Here is a 15939-nt window from a genome sequence, read left to right on the forward strand (position 1 = left end):
TTCTGTGCATTCACACATACACATTCAGAACACACACACACACACACACACACACACACACACACACACACACACACACACACACACACGGAGGGAAAGAGAGATAGAGCATAAGAGAGAGAGAGAAAGAGAGAGAGCACACGCAGTGTAGCGGGGTTAGTAAGGCAATTCTCATCAATAGGACGAGAACCCTTGAAAAAGATCACCGATTCAGAGAGCGTGTCTCCCGACTGTGTGTTTCTGTGTGTTTGTGTGATTGTCTGTGTATATATACGTGCTCTTTGTGTGTGTGTGCGGTGTGTGTGTGTGAGTGAGTGTGTGTGTGAGACTGAGTGTGTGTGTGTGTGTGTGTGTGTGAGTGTGTGTGTGTGAGACTGTGTCTGTGTGTCTCTGCAGGTACTTCAGAGCTGGACCAGCTGAAAGAGCTGGACTCTTCTCCGTTTCTGTAGGCGCGCAGGAGGGAGATGTCCTGAGCTGTAGCCGGAGCGGGGCGCTGGCATAAACCGAGCCATGTGAACTATCGGACGTCTGTGCTGTGTCGAGCCCTGAGTGAAGTCGGCGGTGGAAACAGAGCTGAGAGTTATAGTGACGGCAGTAAGCGAGACACCGGAGTGTCCCAGGGCTGTTCCCCAGGGCTGTGGAGGAGGGAGTGAGGGGGGCCGGAGGGATTCCTCGATTGGAGTGTTGCTCTCTTTCCCAGGTACAGGCTCTCGCCTACGGTAAAGGCAGGGAACGCCGGAAACACTCAGCAGGTCGGGCAGCTTCTGTGGAGGGAGGGGAGAGAGTCAATGCTTCAGCTGGAAGATTCAACATCAGCCGTGTGGCGGTGTCCCTCCGCCAATAATGAGCCGCTCCCCAGGACCTGGGTATTTCCTTTAATAGATATGTTCTAAAAAGAGTCATTGTTATTGTTTTTAAATAGTTACGTTGTTAAATCTCTGTGGTGTTCCCCACAGCACCGGTAAACCTGGTCCCAGAGAAACAGGGGACTACAGATGCTGGAATGTGGATGAAAGACACGGTGATCCTGGGGGAACTCAGCAGCCCAGGCAGCATCCGTGGATAAAAGCAGGCGGTCAACATTTCGGGTCAGGACCATTCTTCAGGACTAAACCTGATCCTGGTGCAGATCTCAGCACATCTCTCCCCTGCGCTCTTTATACATTCATAGAGAGTTTGTAGGACAAAACTACTACAAATCGTAAAGGTTACATTTATCGTGGTCATATCTATTAAAAATCAGCAATAAGATGAGAATCATTGAACGAGATCAGAGATTTTTCTGACGTTGAGTGCGGGTGTAAACCCTGTGATATAAAGTCAGCGCCTGAACAGGGACTTGAACCCTGGACCCTCAGATTAAAAGTCTGATGCTCTACCGACTGAGCTACCCAGGCTCTGGGGTACCTGCTACCCAGCGCGCCTTCTGCTGTCTGACTAACCCCCTACACTGCGTGTGTTTTTCTCTCTCTATCCCTGTCTCTCTCTCCCTCTCTCTCTTATTCTCCGTCTCTCACTGCCCCCCTGTGTATGTATGTGTGGGTGTGTTTCTGAGTGCTGTGGGCGCCGTTTGTGCGTGAGTGTGTGTATATATTTCTGTGCATTCACACATACACATTCAGAACACACACACACTCACACACACAGACACACAGACACACACACACACACACACACACACACACACACACACACGGAGGGAAAGAAAGAAAAAGCATGAGAGAGAGAAAGAGAGAGAGCACAGGCACTGTAGCGGGGTTAGTCAGGCAATTCTCAGCAATAGGACAAGAATCCTTGAACACGATCACCGATTCTGAGAGTGTGTTTTCTGACTCTGTGTGTGTGCGTCTGTGTTTATATGTGTTCTGCGTGTGTGTGTGACGTGTGTGCGTGTGAGTGAGTGTGTGTGAGACTGTGTGTGTGTGTGTGTGTGTGTGATTGCGTGAGACTGTGTCTGTGTGTCTGTGCAGGTACCCCAGAGGTGGACCAGATGAAAGAGCTGGACTCTTCACCGTTGTATGTAGGTGCGCAGGAGGGAGATGTCCGGAGCTCTACATCAGAGTGTTCTCGGTGGTGGGGCTCTGAGTTAAACCGACCCCTGTAAACTATCGGCGGTGTGTGCTGGTTAGGGCGCTGAGTGAATTCGATGGTGGAAGCAAGAGCTGGGAGTTATACTGACGGCAGGAACTGAGACACCGGAGTGCCACAGGGCTGTGGAGTTGGGTCTGACCGGGGCTGGAGAGATTCCTGAATGGGAATGTTGCTCTCTGTCCCAGGCAGCATCCGTAGAGAAAAGCAGGTGGTCAGTTTTGCTTCAGGGACCCTTCCTCAGGACGAAACCTAATCCAGGTGTAGGTCTCAGCACATCCCCGCGCTCGTTATACATTCATAGAGAGATTGTACAACAAAACTATTTCAAAGCGTAGAAGTTACATTTATCGTGGTCATATCTATTAATAATCGCCAATAAGACGAGAATCATTGAACGAGATCAGAGATTTTTCTGGCGTAGAGTCGGGGTGTAAACCCTGTGATATAAAGTCAGCGCCTGAACAGGGACTTGAACCCTGGACCCTCAGATTAAAACTCCGATGTTCTACCGACTGAGCTACCCAGGCTCTGGGGTACCTGCTTCCCAGCGCGCCGTCTGCTGCTCTGCTACACAGCTGTGAGTGTGGTCCTTTTGACTGTGTATGTGTGTGTCTGTGTGATTCTCTGTTTGTTTATGTGCTCTCTCTTTGTCTCTCTCTCTCTCTCTCTCTCTCTCTCTGTCTCTCTCTCTTTCTCTGTGTGTGTGTGTGTGTGTGTGTGTGTGTGTGTGTGTGTGTGTGTGTGGTGTGTGTGTGGTGTGTGTTAGTCTGTGTGTCTGTTCTGTGCTTTCTGTGTGTTTCTCACACACAGATAATACACACAGACAAAACACATAGACACACAGCACACACTCACCCACACACACACGGAACACACAAAAACGCATGCAGACAATGCACACACAGCACACACACAACACACACTTCCACAGACACAGACACAGAAACACACACAGACACACACAGACACACACACACACTGTACAACAGCAGTGCAGCAGGTTATTCAGACAGCTGCATCAATGCACTCTGTACTAACTCAATGCAACTGCACTGTGTAATGGATTGACCTGTGCGGAAGGTGTGCAAGACAAGTTCTTCACTGTACCTCGGTACAAGTGAGAATAATAAACCAATACGAATACCAATCATGGCTTCATGGAACATGTCGGACAGCAGAGGGCGAGCTTGGTAGCAGGTACGCCTGAGCCTGGGTAGCTCAGTCGGTAGAGTATCAGACTTTCAATCTGAGGGTCCAGTGTTCAAGTCCCTGTTCAGGCGCTGCCTTTACATCACAGCGTTTACACCTACGCTGAACGCCAGGAGCAAATCTGATCTTGGTGAAGAATTCCGAGTTGTTCTTAATTATTTGCTTTAAAAGGTATAGTCGAAAAAAGTCATTTTATTGATTTTCAATAGTTCTGTTGGGTTATTCCCGTTTAAGCCGTACTTACTTGTTTAATAACTTGTAGTAATTATCTGTGTTTGCCCTGTACTGCTGCCGCAAAACAACACATTTCACATCATGTACGTGATAATAAGCCTGCTTCTGATGTAAATCTCAGGACGTCATCTCCTGCGCTCTCAGTAAATTCGCAGAGAGTTTTTACAACATATTTCAAAATGTAAAAATGACTTTTTTTTAGGACATACCTATTGAAGTCCATCAATAAGATGAGAAATTTTGAACGAGATCAACTATGTTTCTGGAGTTGGGATTAGTGCGGGTGCAAACCTTGTGACATAAAGTCAGCGCCTGAACAGGGACTTGAACCCCGGACCCTCAGATTAAAAGTCTGATGCTCTACCGACTGAGCTCCCCAGGCTCTGGGGTACCTGCTGCCCAGCGCGCCCTCTGCTGTCTGAATAACCCGCAACACTGCGAGTGTTTTTTCGCTCTCTATCCCTGTCTCTCTATCACTCTCTTATTCTCTCTGTCACTGCCCCCCGTGTATGTATGTGTGGGTGTGTTTCTGAGTGCTGTGTGTGCCGTTTGTGCGTGCGTGTGTCTGTGTATGTGTTCTGTGCATTCACACATACACATTCAGAACACACACACACACACACACACACACAGAACAGACACACACACACACACACACACACAGAACAGACACACACACACACACAGAACAGACACACCCACACAAACACACACAGAACAGACACAGAACAGACACACACACAGAGAACAGACACAGACACACACACACACACACACAGAACACACACACACACACAAACACACACACACTCAGAACACACAGAACACACACGCACACAGGACACTGACACACACAGACTCACAGACACAGCACATATAGGGAGATAGACGTAGAGAGAGAAAAAGAATAAGAGGGAGAGAGAACGAGAGAGAGAGTGAGAGAGAGTGAGAGCGAGTGAGAGAGAGAGAAGGGACGAGACAGATAAGACACACACAGTCTAGCGGGTTATTCAGACAGCAATCGGCGCGCTGGGCAGCAGGTGCCCCAGAGCCTGGGTAGCTCAGTCGGTAGAGCATCAGACTTTTAATCTGAGCGTCCAGGGTTCAAGTCCCTGTTCAGGTGCTGGTTTCATGTCACAGGCTTCACATGCGAACTTATCCTAACGCCAGAGACATCTCTGAGGTCTTATCAATTGTTTCTCCGGTCCTATTAGTAATATTTGCTGCCTGTTCTCCAGGAAGGTACAGATAGTTTTGAATTAGCTGTGTTGTAAAAGCTCTACCCAAGTAGAGAACCACATGACGTAGATAGATACCGAGTCTAAAGTGTTGGAAGTCAGAAGCTCTTCCCCAGCGTAGAAATGTCAAACACCACTGCTCTTAAGGTCAGAGGGGGGAGGTTTGAAGGCGACGTGAGAGACAAATTTTTAACGCAGGAACTGATGGGCATGGAATGGGTCACCGGGGTAGTAGTGGTAACGGGTAGTGTGGTGGAGTTTAAGAGGCTTTTAGACTGACACATGGAGGGTATGGATGACACACAGATGATATTTAGTACAAATCGGCATCAAGATCAGCACATCATCGTGGGCCGAATGGACTGTCCCGTGCTAGACTGTTCTCCATTCTATGTAGGTGCGCAGGAGGGAGATGTCCTGAGCTGAACATCAGAGTGTTCTCGGTGGCGGGGCCCTGGGTTACCCGACCCATGTAAACTCTCGGCGTTATGTGCTGGGACGGGCCCTCAGTGAAGTCGGCGGTGGAGACAGAACTGGGAGTTTTACTGACGGCAGGAACTGAGACACTGGAATGCCCCAGGGCTGTGCCCCAGGGCTGTGGAGGATGGAGTGAAGGGGGCCGGAGGGATACCTCACTGATAGTGTTGCTCTCTGTTTCAGGTACAACCGTTCGCCCGCGGTAAATGCAGGAAACTCTGGAAACACTCAGCAGGTCGGGCAGCGTCTGTGGAGGGAGGGGAGAGAGTCAACGATCCAGCTGGCAGACTCAACGTCAGCCGTGTGGCGGTGTTCCTCCGCCAATAATGAGCCGCTCCCCAGGGCCTGGGTATTTTCTTTAAGATATGTTCTAAAAAACAGAATCTTTCTAAGTGTTTTTAAATAGTTCTGTTGTTAAATCTCTGTGGTGTTCCCCACAACACCGATAAACCTGGTCCCAGAGAAACAGGGGACTGCAGATGCTGGTATGTGGATGAAAGACACGGTGATGCTGGGGGAAATAAGCAGGCCAGGCAGCATCCGTGGAGAAAAGCAGCGGTCAAAGTGTCTGGTCAGGACCCTTCCTCAGGACTATACCGGATCCTGGTGCAGGTCTCAGCACATCTCTCCCCTGCGATCTTTATACATTCAGAGAGAGTTTGTACAACAGAACTATTTCAAAGCGTAAAAGTTACATTGATCGTGGTCATATCTATTAAAACTCAGCAGTAAGATGAGAATCATTGAACGAGATCAGAGATTCTTCTGGCGTTGAATGCGAGTGTGAGTGAGCTACCCAGGCTCTGGCGTAGCTACTGCTCAGCGCGTCCTCTGCTGTCTGAATAACCCTGTTGCACTGCTTGCGTGTGTGTGTGTGTGTGTGTGTGTGTTCTGTCTGTGTATGTGCTCTGTGAGTGTTTTAGCCTCAGTGGGTGTTCAATGTTTTTAGGTTTGTGTTCTGTGATTTTCAGACACACACACACTCACAAACACACAGAGACAGACAGACAGAGAACCCACACAGAGCTCATACACATACACACAGAGAACACAGGCACACTTACACAGAACACAGACGCACGCACGCACACACACACACACACACACACACACACACACACACACACGAGCGCAAGCGGTGCAGCAGGGTTATTCAGACAGCAGAGAGAGCAGTGAGCAGGGGGCAGTGAGAGACGAAGAATCAGAAAGAGAGAGAGAAAGAGAGAGCGGAGTGAGAGAGGGTAAGGATAGAGAGAGAAAAACACACACAGTGTAAGGGGTTAGTCAGACAGCAGAGGGCGCGCTGGGAAGCAGGTACCCCAGAGCCTGGGTAGCTCAGTCGGTAGAGCATCAGACTTTTGATCTGAGGGTCCGGGGTTCAAGTCCCTGTTCAGGCGCTGACTTTATGTCACAAGGTTTGCACCTGCACTAATCCCAACTCCAGAAACATAGTCGATCTCGTTCAAAATTTCTCATCTTATTGATGGACTTTAATATGTATGTCATAAAAAATATCATTTTAACATTTTGAAATATGTTGTAAAAACTCTCTGCGAATTTATTGAGAGCGCAGGAGATGATGTCCTGAGGTTTACATCAGAATCATGTTTATTATCACTGACTTATGACGTGAAATGCGTTGTTTTGCGGCAGCAGTACTGGGCAAACACAGATAATTACTTTAAGTTATTAAACAAGTAAGTAGTGCAAACACGGGAATAACTGAACATAAATATTTAAAATCAATAAAATGGCTTTTTTAGACTATTCCTTTTAAATGAAATAATTAAGAACAAATTTGAATTCTTGAACAAGATCAGATTTGCTCCTGGCGTTGAGTGCGGGTGTAAACCCTGTGATATAAAGTCAGCGCCTGAACAGGGACTTGAACCCTGGACCCTCAGATTAAAAGTCTGATGCTCTACCGACTGAGCTACCCAGGCTCTGGGGTACCTGCTGCCCAGCGCGCCCTCTGCTGTCCGACGTGGTAGACGAACCCATGATTGGTATTGGTATTGGCATTGGTTTATTATTGTCACTTGTACCGAGTTGCAGTGAAAAAACTTGTCTTACAAACCGATCGTACAGATCAATTCATTACACAGTGCAGTTACATTGAGTTAGTACAGAGTGCATTGATGAATAACACGCTGCACCTTGTATGTGTGTGTGTGTGTGTGTGCGCGCGTGTGTGTGTGTTTGTATCTGTGTGTGTGTTTGTGTCTGTGTGTGTTGTGTGTTTGCATTGTGTGTGCATTGTGTGCATGCGTTTGTGTGTGTTCCGTGTGTGTGTGTGCTGTGTGTCTGTATGTGTTTTGTCTGTGTTATGTGTGCGTGAGAAACAAAGAACAAAACGCACAGAGACAGAGAGAGAGACAGAGAGAGAGAGACAGAGAGAGAGAGAGAGAGAGAGAGAGAGAGAGAGAGAGAGAGAGAGAGAGAGAGAGAACACATATACACACAGAGAATCACACAGACACACATTCACAAACCGTGTAGCTGAGCAACAGAGGGCGCGCTGGGCAGCAGGTCCCTGAGAGCCTGCGTAGCTCACTCGGTAGAGCATCAGACTTTTAATCTCAGGGTCCAGGGTTTAAGTCCCTGTTCAGGTGCTGACTTTACATCACAGGGTTTACACCCGTACTCAACGCCAGAAAAATCTCTGATCTGGTCTCTGATTTACCACAGAGATTTAACAACATACCTATTTAGAAAAAATAACAAAGATTCTGTTTTTTCGAACAAACACCTAGGGCCTGGGGAGCGGCTCATTATTGGCGGAGGAACACCGCCACACGGCTGACGTTCAGTCCTCCAGCTGAAGCATTGACTCTCCCCCCTCTCTCCACTGACGCTGCCCGACCTGCTGAGTTTACACCCGCACTCAACGCCAGACATCGCTGATCTCGTTCAAGATTGCTCATAGTATTGAAGATGCTTCAGAGATATATGTCACCATTAAAAGTGATGTTAAACTTTTGAAACAGTTATGTTGTGCAAACTTTCCATGAGTTTATAATTTGTGGAGAGATTTAACACCATTACTATTTAGCAACAAGAAAAAAGACTTTGTTTTTAGAATATCTGTTTTAAAAGAAATAATTAATTAAGAGCTCAGCATTCTTGAACAAAATCAGCTTTACTCCTGGCGTTGACTGCGGGTGTAAAGCGCGTGAAACAAAGCCAGCGCCTGAACAGGGACTTGAACCCTGGACCCTCAGATTAAAAGTCTGATGCTCTACCGACTGAGCTCCTCAGGCTCTGGGGTACCTGCTGCCCAGCGCGCCCTCTGCTGTCCGACTATACCCGCTACACCGCTTGTGTGTGTGTGTGTGTGTGTGTGTGTGTGTGTGTGAGTGTGTGTGTGTGTGTGTGTGTGTGTGTGTGTATGGATGTGCGTGTTCTGTGTGTTTTCCGTGTGTGTATGTATGTGTGTGTGTTCTGAGTGTGTGTGTGTTCTGAATGTGTGTGTGTGTTCTGAGTGTGTGTGTGTTCTGAATGTGTGTGTGTGTTCTGAGTGTGTGTGTATGAAAACCTCAGAACACACATACAGACGAACACAGACAGAGCACATACATACACAGACCACACGCAAACATAGCAGATACACACACAGACACACAACACAGAAACGCATACACACAGAGGGGGGAGAGAAAGTATAAGGGAGAGAGAGAAAGAGATAGAGACAGAGAGAGAGAGAGAGAGAGACAGAGAGAGAGAGAGAGAGAGAGATAGAAAGAGAGAAAACACGCACACGGTGTAGCGTGTTATTCAGACAGCAGAGGGCGCGCTGGGCAGCAGGTACCCCAGAGCCTGGGGAGCTCAGTCGGTAGAGCATCAGACTTTTAATCTGAGGGTCCAGGGTTCAAGTCCCTGTTCAGGCGCTGACTTTATGCCTCAAGTATTATACGTGCTGTCAACGCCAGAAGCACAGTTGATCACCTTCAGGATTCCTTGCTTTATTGAGGATTTTACATAGATATGTCCAAAAAAGTAAAATTTTGGAGCAGCTGTATTGCAAAAACTCTCTACCAATTTATAAAGGCAACAGGAGACGATGTCCTGAGATTTACATCATAATCAGTTTTATTATCACTGACTTGTAAGACATGAAATGTGTTGTTTTGCGGCAGAAGTACAGTACAAAAACGTAAATTTATTCTGTTACAAGGTAAATAGATAATGTAACACGCTAGAAAAATCGCATCTCGTTCAAGATTGCTCATGTTATTGGTGATTCTTCAGAGATTTCTGTCACCGATAAAAGTGATGTTAAACACTTGAAATAGTGATGTTGTGCAAACTTTCCATGTGTTTCTAATTTGTGGAGACACTAAACGGCATAACTATTTCGAAACAATAAAGAAGACTTTGTTTTTAGAATATCTGTTTTAAAAGAAATAATTAAGAAGAGCTCAGCATTCTTGAACAAGATAAGCTTTGGTTCTGGCGTTGAGTGCGGGTGTAAAGCCTGTGACATGAAGTCAGCGCCTGAACAGGAACTTGAACCCTGGACCCGCAGTTAAAAGTCTGATGCTCTACCGGCTGAGCTACCCAGGCTCTGGGGTACCTGCTGCCCAGCGCGCCCTCTGCTGTCCGACTAAACCCGCTACACTGCGATTCAGGGACCTATGATCACTGCCTCTTTATTTCCATTTTTGCATTCCTTACTTGTTTAATAACTATGGTAATAATCTGTGTTTGCCCTGTACTGCCACCGAAAAACAACACATTTCACGTCATGTCAGTGATAATAAACCGGATTTTGATGTAAGTCTCAGGACATCATCTCCCGCACCTTTTATGAATTCCTGGAGAGCTTTTACAGCATAGTTCAAAAAGTACAGATCAGTTCTTATCGAACACATCTAATAAAATACGTCAAATAGATGAGAAATCTTGAACGAGATCAGCTATGTTTCTCGTGATGTGTGCGGCTGTAAACCTTGTGATATAACTTCAGCGCCTGAACAGGGACTTGAACCCTGGACCCCCAGATTAAAAGTCTGATGCTCTACCAACTGAGGTACCCAGTCTCTGGGGTACCTGCTGCCTAGCGCGCCCACTGCTATCTGACTATACCCGCTACACCGCTTGTGTGTGTGTGTGTGTGTGTGTGTGTGTGTGTTTGTGTGTCTGTGTGTGTGTTCTGTGTGTTTTCCATGCGTGTCCGTATGTGTGTATGTTCTGAGTGTGTGTTCTGAATGTGTGTGTGTGTATGAAAGCCACATAACAAACACACAGAACACATACACTCAGAGGACGCACACAAACACAGAAGATGCACACAGACACACAATACTCAGAAACGCACACACACGCACACACACAGAGCAGGCAGCGAGAGTATAAAGGAGAGAAAGAATGAGAGAGAGAGACAGACAGACAGACAGAACACACATACGCTGTAGCGGCTTATTCAGACAGCAGAGGGCGCGCTGGGCAGCAGGTACCCCAGAGCCTGGGTAGCTCAGTCGGTAGAGCATCAGACTTTTAATCTGAGGGTCCAGGGTTCAAGTCCCTGTTCAGGCGCTGACTTTATTTCGCAGGGTTTACACCCCCACAATGCCAGAAGCATCTCTGACCTCGTTCAAGTATTCTCGTCTTATTGATGGTTTTTTGTAGTTAAGTCCCCGATAAAAGTGTGTGTGTGTGTGTGTTCTGTCAGTGTGTGTATGTTCAATGTGTGCATCTGTATGTGTGTGTTCTGTGCTTTCTGTGTGTGTGTTCTCTGTGTTTCAGAAGGCAACATCCATCACTAAGGACCCTCACCACACGGAACCCTCCCTCTTCTCGTTACTGCCATCGGGGAGGAGGTACAGGAGCCTGAAGACCCACACTCAACAATTGAGGAACAGATTGCTCCCCTCCGCCATAAGATTTCTGAACAGTCCATGAACACATGAACAATACCTCGTTATTTCTTTTTCTGCACTATTTATTTATTTTGTAATTTATAGTAATTTAGTTCAGTGATATTAAACCTGATTCTGATGTGAACCTCAGGACATTGTCTCCTGAGCCCGTTGTAATTTGTACAAGAGATTTAACAAAATAACATAAAAACAATAAAAATGGCTTTTAAACAAGAAAATAGATATCAAAAGAAACAATTAAAAAGACCTCAGAATTCTTGAAGAAGATCAGCATTGCTACTGGCGTTAAATGGGGTGTAAACTCTGTGATGTGAAGTCAGCACCTGAACACGGACTCAGATTAAACATCTGATGCTCCACCGACTGAGTGACACAGGCCCTGTGGTACCTTCTGCCCATCTCGCCCTCTGATGGCTGACCAACCCTGCTACACAGCGTGTTTTTTCTCTCTCTTCCTCTCTCTCTCCCCACCCCCACCCTCTGTGTGAGTTTGTATGTCTCTGTGTTGTGTGTCTGTATGTGCTTTGTCCGTGTGTGTGTATGTTCTGTGTGTGTGTGTGTGTGTGTATGTGCACTCTGTGTTTTTTCTGTGTTTCTTACACACACTCACACACAGCACATATGCACACAGAGAAACTCACACACACACACACACACACACACACAGACACACACACACACACACACACACACACACACACACACACACACAAACACAGTGCAGCGGGTTATTCAGACAGCTACGTCAATAGACTGTGAACTAACTCAATGTAACTGCACTGTATAATGAATTGCTCTGTACGATCAGCATGCAAGACAAGTTATTCACTGCACCTCAGTAAAAATGACAATAAAATCCAATACCAATACCAATATCAATCATGGATTCATCGACCACGTTGGACAGCAGAGGGCGCGCTGGGCAGCAGGTACCCCAGAGCCTGAGTAGCTCAATCGGTAGAGTATCAGACTTTTAATTTGAGGGTCTGGGGTTCAAGTCCCTGTTCAGACGCTAACTTTATGTCACAGGGTTTACACCCGCACTCAACGCCAGGAGCAAATCTGATCTTGTTGAAGAATTCAAATTTGTTCTTAGTTATTTCATTTAAAAGGTGATAGTCTAACAAAGTCATTTTATTGATATAAATATTCATGTTGGGTTATTCCCGTGTGAACTACTTACTACTTGCAGTAATTATCTGTGTTTGCCATGTACTGCTGTCGCAAAACAACGCATTTCACGTCAAAACTCAGTGATAATAAACCTGATTCTGATGTAAATCTCAGGATATCATCTCCTGCGCTCTCAATAAATTCGCAGAGAGTTTTTACAACATACTTCAAAATGTAAAAATTACCTTTTTTTTAGGACATACCTATTAAAATCCATCAATAAGATGAGAATCTTGAACGAGATCAACTACGTTTCTGGAGTTGGGATTAGTGAGGGTGCAAATCATGTGACATAAAGTCAGCGCCTGAACAGGGACTTGAACCCTGGACCCTCAGATTAAAAGTCTGATGCTCTACCGACTGAGCTACCCAGGCTCTGGGGTACCAGCTGCCAGAGCGCCCTCCGCTGTCTGAATAACCCTGCTGCACCGCTTGTCTTTGTGTGTGTGTGTGTGTGTGTGTGTGTGTGTGTGTGTGTGTGTGTGTGTGTGTGTGTGTGTGTGTGTATGTGTGTGTGTGTATGAAAACCACAGAACAAACACACAGAGCACATACACAGATAGAACACACACAAACACAGAAGATGCACACACAGACACACAACACTCAGAAACGCCCACTCACTCCCACTCCCTTATAATGAGAGAGAGAGAGAGAGATAGAGAGAGCGAGACAGAGAGAGAACATACACACACTGTAGCCGCTTATTCAGACAGCAGAGGATCCGCTGTGCAGTAGGTACCCCAGAGCCTGAGTAGCTCAATTGGTAGAGCATCAGACTTTTAATCTGAGGGAGCAGGTTAAAGTCCCTGTTCAGGCGCTGACTTTATATCACAGGGTTTACACCCCCACAACGCCAGAAACATCTCTGACCTCGTTCAAGTATTCTCGTCTTATTGATGGTCTTTTGTAGATAAGTCCCCGATAAAAGTGTGTGTAAGTGTTCTGTCAGTGTGTGTATGTTCAGTGTGTGTGTTGTGTGAGTATGTGGGCCTGTGTGTTAGTGTGTGTTCTGTGCTCTGTGTGTGTGTTCTCTGTGTTTCAGTAGGCGGCATCCGTCACTAAGGACCCTCACCACACGGAACGCTCCCTCTTCTCGTTACTGCCATCGGGGAGGAGGTAAAGGATCCTGAAGACCCACACTCAACAATTGAGGAGCAGATTGTTCCCCTCCGCCATAAGATTTCTGAACGGTCCATGAACACATGAACAATACCTCGTTATTTCTTTTTATGCCCTATTTATTTATTATGTAATTTGTAGTAATTTAATTCAGTGATAATAAACCTGATTCTGATGTGAACCTCTTGAGCCCGTTGTAATTTGTACAGAGATTTAACAAAATAACATAAAAACAATAAAAATAGCTTTTAAAACAGAAAATAGATATTAAAAGGAACAATTAAAAAGACGCAGAATTCTTGAAGAAGATCAGCATTACAACTGGCGTTAAATGGGGTGTAAACTCTGTGATGTGAAGTCCGCCTGAAGATGGACTCAAATTAAACGTCTAATTCTCCACGGACTGAGCGACTCAGGCTCTGTGGTACATTCTGCCCTTCTCGCCCTCTGATGTCTCACCAACCCGGCTGCACTGCGTGTTTCCCTCACTCTTTCATTCTCTCTCTCTCTCTCTCTCTCTCTCTCTCTCTCTATTTCTCTCTCTCTCTCTCTCTCTCCACACCCACCCTCTGTGTGAGTGTGTGTGTCTCTGTGTGTTGTGTGTCTATGTGATTTGTCCGTGTGTATATATGTTCTGTGTGTGTGTGTGTGTGTGTGTGTGTGTGTGTGTTGGTCTGTGTGTGTGTGCGTTCTGTGCTTTTTCCGTGTTTGTTACACACACTCACACACGGCACATATGCACACAGCGAATGTCACACAGACACACAGACACAGACACAGACACAGACACAGACACACACAGACACACACACGCACACACACACACACACACACACAAACACAGTGCAGCGGGTTATTCAGACAGCTACATCAATAGACTGTGTACTAACTCAATGTAACTGCACTGTGTAATGAATTGAGCTGTACGATCAGTATGCAAGACAAGTGACAATAATAAACCAGTACCAATACTAATACCAATCATGGGTTCGTCTACCACGTCGAACAGCATAGGACGCGCTGGGCAGCAGGTACCCCAGAGCCTGGGTAGCTCAGTCGGTAGAGCATCAGACTTTTAATCTGAGGGTCCAGGGTTCAAGTCCCTGTTCTAGGCGCTGACTTTATATCACAGGGTTTACACCCGCACTCAACGCCAGGAGCAAATCTGATCATGTTCAAGAATTCAAATTTGTTCTTAATTATTTCATTAAAAAGGGATAGTCTAAAAAAGTCATTTTATTGATTTTAAATATTTATGTTGGGTTATCCCGTGTTTACACTACCTACTACTTAAAGTAATTATCTGTGTTTGCCCTGTACTGCTGCCGCAAAACAACACATTTCAGGTAATAGGTCAGTGATAATAAACCAGATTCTGATGTAAATGTCAGGACATCATCTCCTACACTCTCAATAAATTCGCAGAGATTTTTTACAACATACTTCAAAATATAAAAAAATACTTCTGTTAGGACACACCTCTTAAAATCCATCAATAAGATAAGAAATCTTGAACGAGATCAACTACATTTCTGGAGTTGGGATTAGTGCGGGTGCAAACCTTGTGAAATAAAGTCCGCGCCTGAACAGGGACTTGAACCCTGGACCCTCAGATTAAAAGTCTGATGCTCTACCGACTGAGCTACCCAGGCTCCGGGGACCATACTGCCCAGCGCGTCCTCTACTGTCCAACTACATCCGCTACACCGCTTGTGTGTGTGTGTGTGTGTGTGTGAATGAAAGTCTCAGAACACACATACAGACGAACACAGACAGTGCACATACACACACACACCACATACAAGCATCGCAGATACACACACGGATACACAACACAGAAACGCACACACTCATAGGGGGGAGAGAGAGTATGAGAGAGAGAGAGAGAGAGAGAGAGAGAGAGAGAGAGAGAGAGAGAGAGAGAGAGAGAGAGAGAGAGAGAGAGAGAGAGAGAGAGAGAGAGAGAGAACACACACAGGCTGTAGCGTGTTATTCAGCTCAGCAGAGGGCGCTCTGGCAGCAGGTACCCCAGAGCCTGGGGAGCTCAGTCGGTCGAGCATCAGACTTTTAATCTGAGGGTCCAGGGTTCAAGTCCCTGTTCAGGCGCTGACTTTATGCCTCAAGACTTATACGTGCTGTCGACCCCAGAAGCACAGCTGGTCACCTTCAATATCTCTTGCCTTATTGAGGATTTTACATAGATATGTCCAAATAGGTAAAATTTTGGAACAGCTGTGTTGTAAAAACTCTCTATGAATTTATAAAGGCCACAGGAGACGATGTTCCGAGACTTACATCAGAATCAGCTTTATTATCACTGACTTGTAAGACGTGAAATGTGTTGTTTGGAGGCAGAAGAAAAGATATACAATTACTGTAAGTTTCAAAGAAAATAAATAGTGTAAAACGAGGTAGTGTTCGTGGGTTCGTGGACCGTTCAGAAATCTGACGGCGGAGGGGATGAAGTTGTTCCCGAATAGTTGAGTGTGGGTCCTCAGGCTCCTGTACCTCCGCCC

At 46.2% G+C, this 15939-nt stretch overlaps 12 non-coding genes across 12 annotated transcripts; 6 read left to right on the top strand and 6 right to left on the bottom strand.

Annotated features, from left to right (window-relative positions):
* Positions 1–1324: 1324 nt before the first annotated feature.
* Positions 1325–1397, bottom strand: trnak-uuu (transfer RNA lysine (anticodon UUU)). The gene has a single exon. It is a non-coding gene; the product is annotated as a tRNA-Lys (tRNA).
* A 1901-nt stretch (positions 1398–3298) lies between these two features.
* On the top strand, positions 3299–3371 carry trnae-uuc (transfer RNA glutamic acid (anticodon UUC)). Its single transcript has one exon. It is a non-coding gene; the product is annotated as a tRNA-Glu (tRNA).
* A 472-nt stretch (positions 3372–3843) lies between these two features.
* On the bottom strand, positions 3844–3916 carry trnak-uuu (transfer RNA lysine (anticodon UUU)). Its single transcript has one exon. It is a non-coding gene; the product is annotated as a tRNA-Lys (tRNA).
* A 668-nt stretch (positions 3917–4584) lies between these two features.
* Positions 4585–4657, top strand: trnak-uuu (transfer RNA lysine (anticodon UUU)). Its single transcript has one exon. It is a non-coding gene; the product is annotated as a tRNA-Lys (tRNA).
* A 1916-nt stretch (positions 4658–6573) lies between these two features.
* trnak-uuu (transfer RNA lysine (anticodon UUU)) lies at positions 6574–6646 on the top strand. The gene has a single exon. It is a non-coding gene; the product is annotated as a tRNA-Lys (tRNA).
* Positions 6647–7119: 473 nt separating this feature from the next.
* trnak-uuu (transfer RNA lysine (anticodon UUU)) lies at positions 7120–7192 on the bottom strand. The gene has a single exon. It is a non-coding gene; the product is annotated as a tRNA-Lys (tRNA).
* Positions 7193–8436: 1244 nt separating this feature from the next.
* On the bottom strand, positions 8437–8509 carry trnak-uuu (transfer RNA lysine (anticodon UUU)). The gene has a single exon. It is a non-coding gene; the product is annotated as a tRNA-Lys (tRNA).
* Positions 8510–9063: 554 nt separating this feature from the next.
* trnak-uuu (transfer RNA lysine (anticodon UUU)) lies at positions 9064–9136 on the top strand. The gene has a single exon. It is a non-coding gene; the product is annotated as a tRNA-Lys (tRNA).
* Positions 9137–10711: 1575 nt separating this feature from the next.
* Positions 10712–10784, top strand: trnak-uuu (transfer RNA lysine (anticodon UUU)). The gene has a single exon. It is a non-coding gene; the product is annotated as a tRNA-Lys (tRNA).
* A 1819-nt stretch (positions 10785–12603) lies between these two features.
* trnak-uuu (transfer RNA lysine (anticodon UUU)) lies at positions 12604–12676 on the bottom strand. Its single transcript has one exon. It is a non-coding gene; the product is annotated as a tRNA-Lys (tRNA).
* A 1788-nt stretch (positions 12677–14464) lies between these two features.
* Positions 14465–14538, top strand: trnak-uuu (transfer RNA lysine (anticodon UUU)). The gene has a single exon. It is a non-coding gene; the product is annotated as a tRNA-Lys (tRNA).
* Positions 14539–15002: 464 nt separating this feature from the next.
* Positions 15003–15075, bottom strand: trnak-uuu (transfer RNA lysine (anticodon UUU)). Its single transcript has one exon. It is a non-coding gene; the product is annotated as a tRNA-Lys (tRNA).
* Positions 15076–15939: the final 864 nt, after the last annotated feature.

Source organism: Pristis pectinata, chromosome 44, assembly GCF_009764475.1.
Source record: "Pristis pectinata isolate sPriPec2 chromosome 44, sPriPec2.1.pri, whole genome shotgun sequence".
NCBI classification, from domain to species: Eukaryota; Metazoa; Chordata; class Chondrichthyes; order Rhinopristiformes; family Pristidae; genus Pristis; species Pristis pectinata.